The sequence below is a fragment of the Euphorbia lathyris genome, chromosome 9 (assembly GCF_963576675.1).
Source record: "Euphorbia lathyris chromosome 9, ddEupLath1.1, whole genome shotgun sequence".
Taxonomy (NCBI): domain Eukaryota; kingdom Viridiplantae; phylum Streptophyta; class Magnoliopsida; order Malpighiales; family Euphorbiaceae; genus Euphorbia; species Euphorbia lathyris.
This window is the reverse complement of record NC_088918.1, coordinates 54,934,150-54,951,120: the sequence shown is the minus strand read 5'-3', so window position 1 is coordinate 54,951,120 and position 16,971 is coordinate 54,934,150. Positions and strand designations below refer to the sequence as shown.

At 34.9% G+C, this 16,971-nt stretch overlaps 1 pseudogene; it reads left to right on the top strand.

Annotated features, from left to right (window-relative positions):
* The first annotated feature begins 14,880 nt into the window (after window positions 1-14,880).
* On the top strand, window positions 14,881-16,219 carry LOC136207376 (pectinesterase PPME1-like; annotated as a pseudogene).
* The last annotated feature ends 752 nt before the right edge of the window (window positions 16,220-16,971 follow it).

Sequence of the window (16,971 nt, the reverse complement as noted above, 5' to 3'; positions counted from 1 at the left end):
TTGAGCCGTCTGACTCGCGGTCGCAGACCGGAGTTGCTTTTGAGCCATCTGACTCACGGTCACAGACCGGAGTTGCTTTTGAGCCATATTTACCTAAAATCATAGACTAGGGTAGCTATTGAGCCATCATCCTCGCGGTCGCAGACTAGGGTAGCTTTTGAGCCGTTTTACCTAAGATCGTAGACTAGGGTAGCTATTGAGCCATCATCCCCACAACAGTAGACCAAATCGCTTTAGGGCCGTTCTCATCGCAGTCAGCCAACGTGGGCCGAAGTCGAAAAGGGGGACATTCGCCAGCAGCCGGTTCAGAGGCAGCACGGTGCAACCCAAAGCAGAGCCTAAAGGAATCAAAGATCGACATCGGAGCGCGCAGCACAAAGGTAAGGTATGCTCCCTCCTACTCTTTACGTGTCTTTTACTTTTATATGTTTTACATTGCATGTGTTGCGTTAGCAAAAAACGTTTTCGAAACACACACATCACTGTCAAAATAGAAAAGTAGGGGCAACTGTAGACACCGAGTCGGAGGACCTGTGATGAAAACCTGAAAACAAGACGGTTGAAGCGATTGATTCCGGAAGTTTTGAAAAAATATATAAAGAATAATAAGCGAAGGAAAATCGGCGGCACGGGACGTGCGCTCGGCGTCCGTCGGACGCACCGCGAGTGGCACGCTCTCGACGTCCGAGTAATGCCCGGGTCCGGTGGCACGGTGCGCGCTCTCGTGGGCCGCTGAGCGCACGCGCCCGGTAGCGCGAAGCGCGCGTTCGGCGGCCGCGACATGTGAGCGTCCGACGGCGCGGAACGTGCGCTCGGCGGCCGCGGGGTGCGCACGCCCCGAGGGTCGTCGGGCGGGCGCCCAACCACGTCGGACGAATGCCCAACGACCGTTGGGCGAATGCCCGACGAAGGTTGGGCGCTCGCCCAACGCCGTTGGGCGATCGCCCAACGATTGTTGGGCGGTAGCCCAACACAAGGTTGGGCGGCCGCCCAACCCCAATGGGCGACGCTCAATTTCCTTTGGGCGTCGCCCATTGGTCCGGGGACCCGTTTGCCTATAAAAGGCACGGATCCCCATGCAAAAGGGGAGGATTTTTGGGAGAGAGCTTTCTCACTCTAAACATTTTTAGAGAGAGAGAGTGAATTTTTTTGAGAAAAATATTTTTTTTTCTCAAAAATTCCAAATTTCCTAAAGTTCAATTTTTACTAAAAAAATATAAAAAACGGAAGATCGTGGTTCGTGGAATCAATCGGCTTCGACTGTCAGATACCGAATTTAAGGTATTATCCGAGGACTAGACTCTCTTTTATTTTATTTTATTTATCTTCTTCTCCTATTTATTTTTATGTTATAGTTTTTATTTATTTAGTTATTTATTTATGTTGTCACATTTTATTTAATTAGCGTATTTATTTAATTTCCATTTCGTGTTGAATAAAATTCGGTTTTGTTTTAAAATAAAAAACCTCGTTTTGATATCCCAATACGAACCGTGATCCGATAAAAAGGTAGTTCGGGTATCGAAAACGTTGTAATTACAAGTTTTTAATTTAAAAGAAATTTCCAAATAATGATTTGAAATAAAAAACGTCGTTTAGGAACTTCCGTTTTCGACTATGATCCATTTTTGGTAGTTCGGAAATCCAAAACGATTGAATTAGATTTAATTTAAAGCTTTCGAATAAATCTGGAAAATATTGGAGTGCTGCTGTAATTTGTCATTTCTGTCACTAAATGCTGTTTACCGACGGATTTTCCGTCGGTAAATCTGCCAAAACGTAAAAGATGCCATTTCAGTCCCTTTTTCTTAACTTTTAAGCTTTTAATCCTTAATATATATATGTATAGTTATGTAATATATGTTTTTCAAATTATTTTAGACCTTTAGTATATGTAATTATTTTAGAATATTTGTATACTTTTTTTATTATTATTCTATTTTACAATATAAGTATATGTATATATATGTCTTTCTTTTTATTAATTTGGGCTCTATTAGATTCTATTTTGAAGATTATTTACTTGGGTATTTTGGGAAATAATTAATATATATTAGTAAATGTTATTTTTAATATTTAAAACTATAATAGATATGTATATATGTAGTTTTGGGATATTTGGATTATTTTAGTGGTTATTGAAGGAAATTATTTTTGGATGAATATTATTTTCTTAGTTATAGGATTTACTTACTATTTTCACATTTTTAAAGTATAGATATATTGTACCTACTATTTATATATATATATATATAGTTTCTTTTGTATAAATTTTTATTTTCTTATTCTATTTTTTGATTTAAATGTATATATATATGCTAGAATTACTTTCTTTATTCCTTTGGACCATTCATGGGTCCATGTTTCAAATGGGCTTTATTTGAGTATGAGTCTTGGTTTAAATGGGTTTATTATTGCAAGTATAATAAGTAGAGAATCCATTAAGGAAAAAGGGAAAAAATAAATCACAAAAAGAGTTTTCAATTTAATTATTTAAACTAAAGGTTTTTTAGAGATTCTTAATGTAAATAAATAGTGTTTTCTTGACATTTTAAATCGTTTCTTAAAACATCACGCTTTAAAACCTTAGTCCGTTCCAAACGACGGATTAAGCGAGCCTTGTAATTAAAATCGTTTTCATTGTAAATAATAGAGTTTTGAATCGTGTTCTTAAATGATTTGTACAAAATAAAATTGACTTGTATGTTTAACCACGTTTCCTCATCAAAGGTTTTTTTATCTCAATGTTTTCAAACACTCGAGTCGTTCCAACGGCGATTCGGGTAAACTTCATCAAACGGGGTTTTAAAACGCACCTAAATCGTTCCAACGGCGATTAAGGTGCGAACCATGTAAATAAACTCGTTTTGGGGGAATAAGTTAGTGTAGAATAAACACACGACATGACTTTTAAATACGGTTGTAAATAAATCACTTCTTTCTCCCCCCTCTCTGTGTATGTATAACATAAATGGGTGATTCTTTACTAATATGGCTTTTCAATAATATATGCTCAAAACGGTTTCAAAAAAAGAGAAAGAAAAGGGGTTCAAATGAATTTTAAACTTAAAGAAGTATACGATTAGTCCGTTATCGCCTAACATGCTGAGTAGGAGGCCGGTGGTTCATAACCGGGCGATGTCGGGGTGCCTAGTAGCCTTTCTCCGGAAAGGAGCTAGCCTTCTCGGCTCGTACCTAAGTTTCCCAAACCCACACCGGTCTCCCGCAAGGGATCGGTGTTCATTTTCCCATTCGTGGGTGGCGACTCTTCCATATCTCCGAGCTTCGGTCCTGCCGAGCAGCTTGATTCCACGATTGGTTGCTTTCGGCGCTAATCACCGCTTACGTCGCCATGAGGTTGTCCACCCCCCGGTCCGCCCGAGAGATTAGGCCGCGGCACCTCGTCTAACACCAGTGCTCAGCAGCTTTTCGTCAGATGAAACAGAATGTTCCCACATTTATGGCAAAGTCTTCCAGACAGCTTCCTGTGCCTTCTGAGCTTTACCCAAAGTAGAAATACTTTGTCTCCAAGTTTATTCTGTTCTGCCGCTGACTTGTACTTCTTGTCGTTCAACTCAGCAGCTTCATCTTGAAGCTATTGGTAGAAGGCTTCTCGATCCTTCTTGTTGCTGGGCTAACGCCTTACTCAGTACGACGACATTTTGAGTCTTCTTGGGCCGTGAGGCTTTGATCTGTTGACTTGGGCTTGACTTCCTCTTTTGGGCCTTTGGGCCATTTATCTTAATGTCTTATAAATTAAATAACTCAACATTGAACAAACACATTAGTGTGAATAAATCAAAACATTTAAATTTAATATGTTGGAATATTTTTATCATTCACATAAATAATTTTGTCAAATCAAAATCATGTGGAAAGGTGTTTCAACAGAAAATAGCACTTTTGACTAGGCCAGAGCCAGGTGAGATATTGTTTGTATATTTGGGAGTAAGCAATATGGCCTTGAGTGCAGTTCTGTTGAAAAGAGAAGGAAAAATTGACAAGCCAATCTACTACGTCAGTAAAGTATTTCAAGGAACAGAGTCTCGATACTCTTTTGCAGAAAGAGTTGCACTTGCACTAGTGATGGCCTCCAGGAAGTTAAGACCTTATTTTTCGGCTCACTCCATAGTGGTATTAACCGATCAACCTCTAAGGCAAATATTGCAAAAACCTGAATGTTCTGGACATCTCACGAAATGGGCAATTGAGTTAGGAGAGTACGATATCAACTTTGAGCCTAGACAAGCAATCAAGGGACAAGCCTTAGCCGATTTCATTGTAGAATGTACTTGAGAGAGAGGAGTGGCAAGAGAGAATGAACACATATGGAAATTATTCATTAATGGAGCATCAAGTTCAACAGGAAGTGGAGCTGGAATAGTATTAAAATCTCCCGAGCAAGAAACAATCGAATATTCCTTGCGTTTTGCTTTTCCAAGCTCAAATAATATTGCAGAGTACGAAGCCCTTATAGGAGGAATGAAACTTGGCAAATAATTACAAGTACAAAAGATAATAGCTCACAGTGACTCACAATTGGACGTTCAACAGTTCCATGGAGAGTATGAGGCGAAGGAACCTATCATGATTCAATATCTACGAAAGGTCAAATCTTTATCTCGAGAGTTTGAAGATTTCCAATTGCTACAAATCAATAGATCTTCTAATAGCCATGCAGACGCTTTATTAAAGCTTGCATCATCAATGGAAACGAAAGCAAGAATGGTGCATTTGGAGGAGCTTAAAAGGCCGAGCATAGAGGAAAAAATTGTAGCATGTACTGAAGAAATACAGGATTGGAGAACACCATTTGTAAAATTCTTGAAGACAGGGGAGCTTCCAGTTGAAGCTACGGAGATAAAGAAATTGAAGATAAGAGCAGCTATCATAGACATTTCACTTTGATAGGTGATGTTCTATACAAGAAGGGTTTCTCAATGCCACTTTTGAAATGTCTAGGTCCACAAAAAGCAGAATACGCTCTAACTGATATACATGAGGGGATATGTGGGCAACATTTGGGAGCAAGAGCTTTAGCAAGTAAAGTGTTGCGTACTGGATTCTTCTGGCCTACCTTGAGGGATGACGCTTTGAAGAAGATTAAAGCATGTGATAAATGCCAAAGATTTGCGACCATTCAAAGTGCTCCAGTCTCACTCTTGAGAACCTCAATCGAACCAACTCCTTTTGCAAAATGGGGATTAGATTTGTTAGGACCTTTTCCCCAAGCAACCGGAGGGAGGAAATTTCTGATAGTAGTAACATATTATTTCACAAAATGGATAGAAGTTGAACCCTTAGCTACTATCACTGGCAAGAAGATAGAAAACATGGTATGGAAAGATATCATATGCAGATTCGGGCTACCAAGAGTGATAATTACAGATAGAGGAAAACAATTTGATTGTAATTCATTCAAAGGTTTTTGTGAAGGACTTCATATCCAACTCAGCTTTGCTTCAGTAGCATACCCACAAGCTAATGGACAAGTAGAAAGGAGCAATGGAACAATCCTGGAAGGTTTAAAAACGCGCCTAGATAAGGCAAAAGGAGCATGGGTAGATGAGCTTCCAGCAATCCTCTGGGCATATAGAACAACCAAGAGAATCCCAACTAGAGAAACTCCATTCAGTCTAGCTTATGGAACAGAAGCTTTGACCCCTATTGAGATTGGAGCAATTTCTCCAAGAATGGTTGATTTTGACGAGGAATCAAATTCTGATTCACTACAGGATAACTTGGATTTGTTAAATGAGCATAGAGATCAAGCGTGCATACGATTAGCAGCATATCAACAAAGAGTCTCTCGTTACTACAACTCAAGGGTGAAGGAAAGAATGTTGGCAGAAGGAGATCTTGTTCTGAGAAAGACAGCCATAACAAATGCACATTTGGAAGAAGGGAAGCTTCATCCAAATTGGGAAGGACCGTATTGAGTAAGAAGGATGGTTGGACCTGGAACTTGCGTACTCGAAACAATAGAAGGAAAAAAGATTCATAAGACATGGAATGCAAATCACTTGAAGCTCTACTTCCAGAGCAATTGTATTGTATAACACTTATTATGAATAAGATGCTCAAGCTGTAATTACGGTCCCGTGGTTTTTCCTCATATTGGGGTTTCCACGTAAATATTGTGTGTTTTATGCTTATCATTTGTTTATTTACTTTATCCATGCTGCGTGCTCTTAGCTTCTTATATGCAATAACATTGCAGAAAAGCTAACAATCTTTAAAGATCATCCTTCTATATGAAAAGGCTTTATAAAATGATCTTCTATGAGGGAAGATATATTACATTTAGCCAACAAATTTTCCAAATTTGTTAAGGCAAATGGTAAAATAAAAGCCCATCTTCTACGAGGGAGACTCGCTTTTTACCAGGATGTACACAGATTCATTCCTTTAAAGCTGTTAAGACATGTGGTATGAAAAATCCCATCTTCTATGGGGGAAGATATATTTTTACCATGATGCAAGCAGTATTGACAACTTCATAAAAAAAATCACATGCAATTCAAATTGAATTTCAAGTGATTGGGGAGCATGAAAGATTAATGAAATAGTAATGTAATATAACTCAAAAAAGATAATGTAACTCAAAAAGGTTTTCAAAACAAAATGAAATAGAAAAAAAATAAAAAAAAATCTCTCTAAGATGCAGGGGTAACAGAAGAAGTATCATCGTCATCAAGATCCTCAACTCCGTGATCTTCATCCAAGTTTTGCAAAACGGCTATCCTTCCATCCTCAGGAGCATCCCTTTCACAATCTTTAATCATATTCTTCCCATGAAATGTCCAAGGCCCGCTAAGATTCTCCAAATCATCATAGAAACCTTTATTGAAAGAGGCGGTGACATCTTCTTCATCAGGATCAAAACTTTGCCATGAACGTGAATCAGAAATTGATGCAGTTTTTTAGAACACTAACTTAGGATACACTCGACCATGTTCTTCCTCGAGAATTTGGCGAGCAAGATAAAAGCCTATTTTGCTAAATGAGACCCCTACAACACATTTCCTTTGATAACAATAAAAAGATTCTCTATATGATTGAACACTGGTAGTGTGAATCGATTGAAGTTCTCCTTTTAGCTTTTGAACCGTCTCACGCTCAATTGTTAACTCGCCTTGGAGTGAAGTAACATCTTTAAGAAGCTTACAAGTCTTCTCTCCCAACTTCTTTTTATCATTAGCCATAGTGGAATAATTAGAATCATCTTCTTTAAAATGGTCACATTCGGACTGCAGTTTTTTGTTATAATCCCGAAGATCTTTGACGGTTTGTTCCATTTTCTCTTGACGCATAAGAGAATTCTCTAGCTTTTGATTTCGCTCTTGAAGATCTTTAATAGTTTGGTCCATTTTCTCATTACGAGCAAGACAATCATCGAGTTTTTTCCGCCACGATCTTGCGAACCCAAAAGCAAGAGAGGCACACTGAGCTCCTGCAAAAATAAGAAGAGATAAAGAGACATGTTTTTGACTTATAGTTTCTGAGTAAATATATACATAAGAGAAAACAATATCACCTCAACAATCCAAGGTTCGGCTAAATCCATGTTTTGTTGGATATCCTTGAAGTATATTTCTTCATTTCGAGGAAGAATGGAAGAATATATCAATCTTGAAGCTACCCCAGGAAGAAAAACAGAATCTGTATCAAGTAAGCCATGATACACCCTAAAATCTTCACCATTCAAGGAACGAGACATGGTAGGCTCATCCCTGTACAGCTTCCAAAACAATTTGGGTCTATCTAATAATGGAAAAGATGGACGAAGATCACTCAAAGATTCTGACCGAAGTATTCTCCTTGAAATACGAGGGGTTTTAGGGTGCGAAAGATCTGAGCCACCCCTATCAACATGAACGATATTTGGGTGTAAACTTGGAATATCTTTATCGATTCGACTCTCAACAACAACTTGAGAATCTCTCATCTTTGATGAATCTGCTTTAACTTCCTTACCAAGCTCTGTATCATTAGATTTGACCTTTTTAGAAGTCAAGGTGTCATCTTTAGACTTTATTGGGTCAGGGACATCTTCCCTAATGCATTTCTGGTTTCCCGTCTTCAAAGCACTAAGTGCAAATTTTCCAAGCGTAGAAGTCATACCTATAAAAGGAAAACAATAAAATTAATGCATATATTCTTTGTCGGGAAAGATGTAGCTCGTATATCAATTTGGGTCATTCACCAAGCTCAGATGTGTTTGTAGAAACTTTTGATATGGAAGAAATGCTGGGTTGCACGAACAAGGATGGATCGTCGATAGGGTCAGATAAGACGGTCCCATTTGTGGACTCAGATGCAATACTTGTTTCTTGTGATGAGGAGACATTTGTTTCTTCGGATGAAGAATCTGAACCCAAAGTCTTGTCATTATTCATATGTATCAAAGGTGAAAGAACACGAGTAGAAGAAACTCCCCAACCAGCTGCAGCATGACTAAAAGCATTCAAAATTTCGCTAAGATGACCTTTAACATGTTGAAGAGTTTTAATTTCGGTGGAATACTTTTCTAGAAGTTTGGAACGTGATGGCCATGAGACACCTCTCCTAATCCAACACCAATTCCATGGAAAAGGAATTTCCCATGCTGTTTTAGGAGGAAAAACAAGAATCCATCTATCTTCATATCGCTCAATAGGATGAAGGTCATCAATGAACAACCCCTCATTGCACATATCAGTTCTCTGAAGTAAAAAATGCCCAGACTTGTCCTTGAGAGGTTTGAGAATATAGAAGAGATGAAAAAGGTTGATAGCCGGAACTATCCCTTTTTCACTCCAAAAAATGTAAAAGGCCATGAGCAATCTCCATCCTTGAGGGTGAAGCTGGGACGGAGACAACTTGTTGTTTCTCAAGAACTCTATGAAGAAAGAAGGTAGAGGAAAGCGAACTCCCATCTCCAGTAAAATTTCATGAATAGCAAATGATTTTGAAGGAACAAAGGCAAAAGAGGTCTTCAGATCTGAAGGAAGGCGGACCTTCCAATCAGATGGAAAGGAAAACTTCGCCTTAAAAGTCTCAATATCATCTTTTGTAAGGCGAGTAGGAACACATAGGGCTGAAACATCCAAGGAATGGGGTCCCAATACTTCCATTATAGGCCTTGTTGTTTGCTTGGTTCGAACCATAGTAAATATCTTTGGATGCAACAAATCAAAAACAAAGCAAATTCAAAGAAAGGTCATATAAAATAGTAAATGACGAAATTGAAGAAACAAGTTATACCTTTAAGCGAAATGACACCGAAGTTCAATAAGAACGATCACGTCAGCTGCGAAAAGATAAAGCAACAAAGGTTAGATAAACTCGAACATAAATTTTGAGATTAGTTTGGATCAAGAATTGCTAATATGTCTAATTTAAATGCATTAGAAACATAATGGTGAGATTTCTATATGCATAGAGCAAATTAATTAGACATGCATGATATATATGATATACAACAAATTTTATATATATATATATATAATTATTATCTAGATAAATACAATATGCGATCTTAGGGGGCGTATGGTTTAAACTTCGGAATCGGAAACGGAATGTGGCGGAATCACAATCGGAATGAGTATTTATTTATTTATTATGTTTGGTTCAATCTGGAAACAGAATTTAATTCCCTTTATAGTTGTTTGGTTCCTTAATGTTCGGAATCGGGATGAATATAATATTTATTAAAAATAGTTTAATAAATAATAACAATTAAAATTACTAATATTAGAACATGAAAAAAAAAAATTATTCTAAAAATAGATGTTACAATACTATATGAAAAAACTAATAAATTAAGATAAAGTGAATAGTTTCATATTCATATTTATTATTATTATTATTGTAAATAAAAGAAATTGCATTACAATCTCATAAACGAAAATATTTTTATACAGTATTTATGTATCAATGTATACATTATAATTAACATAATATTTTTATACATTATAACATAATATAACTATAAATTAGTGGTAAGGGAACGTGGGTTCATGGTAAAAAAAATCATGAGTTCTATAAATTGATTGATGTGGAAAATAAGCATATAAAGGTTTTTAATGTTAACACACACACATACACACACACACACACACACACATATATATATATAATTATATGTATTCAAATATGCATGTACCCAGAATAAGCCAAAAACAAAAGATCCTATATAATTCAAGTAATTATCTCATTCTTTTAATATTGAATATATATATTCAATGGGATAGGCATAATTAGTAAAGTTTTAGTGTAGCTCTGCAAATTGATGCGCATTTAACTAAAACCAGAATTATGGAGATAACAAGATATACTAGTATTAAGAGTTTCTACAAATCACTTATTAAATATATGAAAGATAGCATTGGGAAAAGAGCAATAAAGTTTGAGAGCTTACCTCATATCTCTAATTTAGATTTTGTCCTTGAAGTATGTGTAGTTTTGATGGACAAAAGAAAAGGAATAACAATGGAAGACTTTATATAAGGAATAGACTCCTAGATCTATTAGGTTTAGGTATATTATTTTGTTACAAAAAGATATACAAAATTTTATCTAAAACAATATTTAATAATAAAAAAATAAAAGGGAAGAATCCAATGTTGCGGCAATAACTAATTTGATGGGGTTTTCTAGTGGAAATTTTCAAGGGATTAATTGTATCTTCTTTTTCTTGTTATTAATATTATTCCTGGAAAGTTTTAATTATTTTTTATTTTATTTTATTTTTCTTTTCTACCCATACCTTTAAATAACTCTAAAGGAATGAGTGGGGAGCAATTGATATGACCATAACACACGTAATCAATCATGCATCTCATGTTAACGGTTATATACCTCCACATAATCCTAAAAGTTATTAAATGGTTTATTAACTGCATCCACGATTGAAAACTGTATCCTTCTGATAACTCCTAGGTAACCTCCATCTATGTAACTTCCTCATTTAATTCCTATAAATAGCCTTTCAATTAAGGAGATGAGAGTTGGATTTCGAGAAATACAAGAGTACCATTATTACGGTATCTAACTTAGGGATCAGAGTGTTTATGGGAAGATCGCTTCCCACACTGTAATATGTACAATCATCAAAAAACATCAATCGTCATCATTCTGATTGGAAGGACCGCCTTCCTTCCGAAGTTCATCGATTAATCTCCCCTCCTACAAATTTATTGTTTAGTCCAGGCTATAACAGAGCCAATAAATGGCTAGCTCTGGCGGGTTTTAGGCTGAAATTTGTCTAGATTACACGAGCGTGAGCGTGACTTGAACGAACGATCAAAGGTATGAACATCTTGAGTGTGAAATTCCAATATGAGGACCAATTAAATGTTTGGAGAATTAAAGTTTGAAATTGGAAACGATTCATGATGATAATTTCGAGTAATTAATAACAAGATTGACACGATCGAAATGACGTTTAGAGAGGCAAGACTAACAACTCAAGCTTGAATTAGTTTGGTAACAAAAACCATAAGAAATCAGATTTTCGGTTTTGTTGAAAACAGTGCAAATCGAGATAGTAAAAGGGATATAAATGGGTTTTCAGACACGAAATTGAATGAAACGAAAGCCTAAAATCAAAATCAGGATGTTACAAATGAGGTTGTAGAAAAATTAAGGACAAAAATGGGACATAAGGAGTCTGAAATGTAAAAATGAAATTGCTGGGCAGAACACATGAAATCTGGGCAGATTGTGTAAAACGATTTGGAGTCCAAAGAAGGGCTTGTAAAACAAGTTTTCGGACACGAAATGAGGCAAAACAAAACCCTAGAATCAAAGGTTGTTGGGAACGATAACAAAGTGAAATTTCGGATCAAAACAGACTCTATAAGATGGAAATCAGGCCACGAAAATTTCTGGACAGAATGTGTTGAAGAAGAACAAAAGCCAAAAATTATGAACTTTGAGCAACGAAAACTCTAAAACTGGATTCAGTATAGATGAACTAATGAAAGAAAGCTAAGAATTACTCACTCAGAGCTGGGGGAACTTGAAAACCACGACAAAAAACCAAAGGAAAAGACTTAATAAATCGATAAGAGAGAATTGTGTTTGATGTTGAATGTCTTGAAATGAGGAGAAATCACCTCCATTTATAGTTGAAGAGTTTGATATAGTTGCAACTACCCCCTAATTTACCTTCACTAACTACCTAACTTGCCTTATTTTTATTTTATAGTTGCTAGAAAGATGGGTAGCTAACTTAGTTAGAGCTAGAGTATGAATAACAACTAACTTAACTAAAAATTGCACATGTTCTAGGCATGTGCTCTACCTTCCATGATTTATTTCTCTCTCCATATGGATCCGAATTAGGCCTACGAACACATCTCAGATCCCTCAGGATGTCTAGTTTCTGAAAATTTTGATCTCGTGAAAACATTCGTCCATTTGATATGCCTAATGGTCAGTTGAAGTGACGTTGGTACTGCAAACATGTGCTCTAACTTCTAAAATTTATTTCTCCCTCTATATGGATCTGAAATAGGCCCACAAATATATCCTGGATTTCTAGAGATGTCTAGTTTTTTAAACTTTTGATCTCGTGAAAAAATTGATCTGTTAGATGCCTCGAATGGCCAATTGAAATGATGTTGGTACTGCTGGAAGAATAAGAAAAAGTGTTATTTTCTTTCTTTGTGCTTTTTTCTTTATTTTTTAATCTCATATTTATATTCCAAATTTAGGGTAAATTACATACATGATGTATAACATTTGCACTCTTTCACACTTTGGTGTACAACCTTCAATTTTGCACTTAAAACTGTATAACCTTTTGGCGCCTTGACTTTTAGAAATGTCAAATTGCAGATGTGACACGTTGATTTCACATTGACCGATCACAATTACCGGCTGTATACTTTAATGGGAGTCACTAAAAGATTGTATAGTTATGTGTGCAAAAATGAAAGTTGTACCCCAAAGTGTGAAAGATGACAAATGTTATACGCCACGTATATAATTTACCTACAAAATTTACAACATGCTTCTAACAGATAAAATTTATTTCATGGACTAACAGGTTATGACTAAATTATTTTTGGATTAAGGTGTAAAAATACCCCTAATGTTATGGGTGAGGAGCAATTTTACCCCTAACGTTTAAAATGGTGCAATTTTACCCCTAACATTGGAAGCCAATAGCAATTTTACCCCTAACATTGATAAATTGGGTTAATTTGAGAAAGGCAAAAAGCATCCTGAGGCCCCTGATCTTTCATTGTTTGGTGTATTAAGCCATCGATCTTTTATTTAGACATATTAAGCCCCTGATCTTTCATCATTTGGTGCATTAAGCCCTCAATCTTTTATTTAGACACATTGAGCCATTGATCTTTCATATATGGGTGTATTAGGCCCTTCCGTAAATCAATTAATATATAGGTTTATTAAGGGCATGTTTGTTAGGTTTATATAACTGCAGCGTTTCGCATTTTCTCTGGACACTGCAACATTTTTGAGCTTTTCACGAAAAACTCTTTTCATGAACAGTTGTTTGTAGTTACTTGTTATTGATAAAATTACCCTTCTTATTTCCACAAAATGTGCTTCAATTTTAACATTATTTTTATTTTTAGAACATAATTATCGAAAAACAAGGTTTTATTATGTTCAATAAATTTTTTATTTTTTATTTAAATTATTTTTATTAATTTATATAATATATTTTTTATTTTAGAATTTGTTATTTTTAAAACATCATTTGTTGTCACACCAAACATGCCCTTAATAAACTTATATATTAATTGATTTATGGAAGGACTTAATACACCCATATATGAAAGATCAAGGGTTCAATGTGTCTAAATGAAAGATTGAGGGCTTAATGCACCAAATGGTGAAAGATCAGGAGCTCAATGTGTCTAAATAAAAGATCGAGGGCTTAATGCACCAAACAATGAAAGATCAGGGGCCTCAGGATGCGTTTTGCCTTTGAGAAATAATTCATCAAATTGTCTTCTCGGTCATGAATCTTATCATCTACACTTCACACATGCGTCATTTTATCAGTAATAAATCAAAAACATATGTTGGGATGCGAAAAAAAATAAAAAAAATATAATGTATTTTTTGTACGAATTAGACAAAAGAATTCAAAGAATTCACCGAATTTATAAATATTAATCTCTAGTTCTATTATAAATTATAAAAAAAACATGAAATCCTTTTTTTTAACGAATTGTTATGCAATTGGTGCAGAATAAGGAATAACAATATACGTATTTTATAATAGTGTCTGAAATTGACACAATTTATCAACGTTAGGGGTAAAATTGCTCTTTGCTTCTAATATTAGGGGGTAAAATTGCACCATTATAGACGTTAGAGGTAAAATTGCTCATGTAGTTTATCTGATTTCTCAGTTCGATGATATTGGTTAAGACTCAAAATCAAACTCGAGATATAGTGTAAGGGACTTGAAGCCCTTAACCATTCGAGCCAACTTTAAATTGGTGGGTATAACTAAATTTTAATGCTTTGTTTAATTTTGAATGATTTATATCATTTTTAAATAACTTACCATAAGTTCTCGAAAAAGAAATTTCATATAACGGATGTTTATCTATTTTAGTAAATTTTCTTTTTATTTTAGTAAATTTTCTTAAAAAAAATCTATTTTAATAAATTTTCTGATACATTAAAACTATTTATAGTGTGAAGTTTCTAAAAAAGCTAATTTTAGACCTATTTTACATCCAACAACGAAACAATCTCCAAATCACATGTACTTTAGGTTGTTATGGTTTTCAATCCGCTATATAATTGAAGTGTTCCTCACAAAGAACATAAAACATAAAAAAAGTACTAGTAGATAAAGATAATAAATCTAGCTACTACTAATAATTTGTGAATAAATACAGAAAAATGGGACGAGGAAGTGTAGTTGGATTTGTGATCTTCACAATTCTTGTTACATGTATGAAAGTAATGTGTGATGATGTAGCACCGATTCCTGCTGATAAAGCGGGAGTAAAAGCTTGGTTCGAGCAAAATGTAAAGTAAACCCAACTGAATCCAGTACTGGAAGAAGCAGAGAAGACTAGAAAAGTAATTAAGGTGGGTCCAAATGGAGATTTCAAGACTGTAACCGAAGCAATAGCAAGCGTTCCATCAGGAAATAAAGGTCGTGTAATCATAAAGATTGCTAAAGGAGAATATAATGAAAAGATTAAAATAGAAAGAACTAAGCCTTTCATTACATTTTATGGAGAACCTGGAACCATCTTGCAAGCTGGTGGCACTGCTGCCAAATTTGGAACATTAGATAGTGCCTCTGTCATCGTCTCATCTGATTACTTCATCGCCTATAATATTATTTTTAAGGTACGTATGTATGTATATATTAATTGAGATAATCTAAATATTATTTTTCCACATTATAATATTAATAAATGATGTACAAAATCAGAATACAGCACCACAACCCGTTCCTAAAGGTCCTCCAGGAGCTCAAGCAGTTGCTTTAAGAATTTCAGGAGATATGGCAGCTTTTTATGACTGCAAATTTTATGGATTCCAAGACACACTCTGTGATGACAAGGGTCGACACTTGTTTATGAACTGTTTTATTGAAGGCACTATTGACTTCATATTTGGAAGTGGAAAGTCTCTATATTTGGTAAACTTTTATAATCTATATATACATATATATATATATACATATACATAGTTTTTTTTTAGAGTTGTTGATTGAGATTGAAATTGAAACTGCAGCTATCAGATATACATGTTTTAAAACACGCACATACAGCAGTAATAACAGCACAAGCAAAGAAAGAGGCAAATGAAGATTCTGGATATTCATTTGTGCATTGCAACGTAAATGGTGATAGTCCTAAAGATGCACATTTGGGGAGAGGATGGTTTCAAAGGTCTACCGTCATATTTTCCTATTGTACCATGAATGATGGTATCTCTCCTGATGCATGGGAACAAAATAAGCAACCTATAGCGTATGTATATCTATCTATCTAATTTTATATATGGCGTTCATTGTTTTCTCATATTTATATACTTACTAATTATTTAATATTAAATTGTTAGGACTTTATATTTTGCTGAGTTTCAAAATCAAGGACCAGGAGCAAGTCTTGAAGCGCGTGCACCATTTACCAAAAAGCTTGATGCTACAAGTGCCAAACCTGATCTAAATCTTGGTTATATTGGAGCTTCTAAGTGGTTGCTCCCAGCTACTGCTGCTTAATCGTTTCTCTTCTAACTATTCTTTTGTAGTCAATTATCACTACAACAAATGAAAGTAAATTGTAACTAAAACTAATAAGAATGTGGCAAAATCATTTAGCCACAATAAATAATTTTGTAGCTTTCGTATCAAGAAGTGGCGTAGCTAATATTTTAGTTACGTAACTTAGATAACTAGTAGCTAATAATTAATATATATATATATATAGCTACAAAAATATGAAGCTATACTTATAGTTGTTTTTTTTTTGTTGTTTTTTTCCACCCCATTGCCAACCCTAAGATTGTGGTGCTTTCTAATGATTAATTTCTTCAATTTGTACGGCTGTTGTTAGCCTTTTTTATCCTCTGTAAGTTACCTGTAATCCTCCTTTTTGTTGTATATTTTTTTTTTGTTTATGTGTTGTTGCTGTAAGCTTGTTTACAGATGTTATTTTTTTAACTTTCTGCAAGAATTTCTACTTCTTTGGAAGGGGAAAAAAACTATAATGGGTGTGAGTTTAAGATAGGGTTTCTACATGAATGTCATAATTAACTACAAAATTACAACTAAATCATATCATCAAACTTAATTTTTAATATCTCATTATTTTCTATATATAATAAATAAAGTATGCTTTTACACCTTAATTTAAAAATTCTAAACCTCAATTCTTAAATTGTAAACCCTAGACAATATATTGTAGACCCTAATTTATAAACTCCAATTTTTAAAATATATTAAAGATAATGATTTTAGTAGTTTGACATAAT